A 1,525-nucleotide genomic window follows, 5' to 3' on the forward strand; every position below is an offset into this window, starting at 1 on the left:
CACTGTTGCAGGAAAATGGGGCATGAGAATATGGTCTTGACCCAGGTCTTGGGTGAGTCCTTGAGATGTGCCCCATCAAGCGAGGGTCCTTGTATTTACCCAGGAATGATACTAAGAGCAAGCCATAGTAAAGAGAAAGTTGATTTATTCAGGGTGATACATTCTGGCAGTGTGGGATTCAGAAAGGAGAGCATACCTAGGGCATGTGGTTGTCTCAGAAAATGGGAGCAGACCCAGAATGTGAGTGTGTGGGGTATTGTTTTTATGGGATTAGTGATTACATATGTTAATAAGTGGGAGGACTATTTCAACTGTTTGGGAGAAGAGACAGGGATTCCCAGGAACTGGGCCACCACCCACTTGTTGACATTTTATAACCAGCCATGGAACTCTCTTGGTGCCTGTGGCTATGTACTTTAGCATGCTAATGTGAGACAATAATGAGCCTATAATCCAGCCCAAGGTCTACTGGAAGTCAAATATTCCTCCATCTGCAGCTGAGTTCGTTCTAACCAGTTTATGTCCCGTTCTCAATTGCTTTCTCATTCTTTTAATGGTTGAGCCCTGCCTCCTTCCCTCCTATCTCAATAACATGCAGCTGTCCCAGTAGGTAAGCCCACTATTTTAATTAAAGTTTACTCTCCTGGGGACACAAATAGGAACTGGCCATTCCCCATCAGAACACAGGTGGTAGTCTTATACTACCAGGAAAAGAACCTAAGACACAATGAATAATGGAGCTGGAATGACTCTGGAGAAAAGCCCCAGGGGAATTAAGCTCACAACACTGCTCAACTACATGATCTTTAACAGTAATTTTATTTCAACAAACTGACCCTAGAGTGGAAAATAAAGCTTTTGGAACAAGAAAAAGGACAGATTACCAGCTCCCAACTAACACCCCAGGCAGGTTCATGTACAACATATATATGGAAATGATACCTGCAAATATTTGTCTCACTCAGGAAGCTATAATAAAGGATATCTCTTGCAATGATGTGAATTTCTCACTGAATTAACCTTGAAGTGCAAATACATGAGCTTTTTAACCCTGAGCAATTGCTGCCACATTAGCTTTTAAGTTACTACTTTTGGTTGAAATACACTCAAACTGACGATGCTGTCTTCCAGCTGGTTGTCTTCCTGCTTGCCCAGTGTTGGAAGATGTGTGTTCCCTACTGCATCGTCAAGGGGAAGGCCAGTCTGGGGCTCCTGGTCCACAGGAAGACCTGCACCACTGTTGCCTTCACGCAGGTGAACTCAGAAGGCAAAGGAGCCCTGGTCAAGTTGGTGGAAGTCATCAGGACCAATTACAATGACAGATATGATGATACCCGCTGTCACTGGGGAGGCAATTTCCTGGGTCCAAAATCAGTGGCTTGCATTGCCAAGCTGGAAAATGCAAAGGCCAAAGAACTGACCACGAAACTGGGCTAAGTGTACCCTACCAAGTTTTCTGTACATAAGAGTAATAAAACTTCTTCAGCCAGTGGGAGAAAACGTAAATTATACCTCGACATGAAAT

At 43.9% G+C, this 1,525-nt stretch overlaps 1 non-coding gene across 1 annotated transcript; it reads left to right on the plus strand.

Annotated features, from left to right (window-relative positions):
• The first annotated feature begins 988 nt into the window (after positions 1-988).
• LOC135320467 (small nucleolar RNA SNORD36) lies at positions 989-1,060 on the plus strand. The gene has a single exon (XR_010379619.1). It is a non-coding gene; the product is annotated as a small nucleolar RNA SNORD36 (small nucleolar RNA).
• The last annotated feature ends 465 nt before the right edge of the window (positions 1,061-1,525 follow it).

This window comes from Camelus dromedarius, chromosome Y, assembly GCF_036321535.1.
Source record: "Camelus dromedarius isolate mCamDro1 chromosome Y, mCamDro1.pat, whole genome shotgun sequence".
In the NCBI taxonomy this organism is placed as follows: domain Eukaryota; kingdom Metazoa; phylum Chordata; class Mammalia; order Artiodactyla; family Camelidae; genus Camelus; species Camelus dromedarius.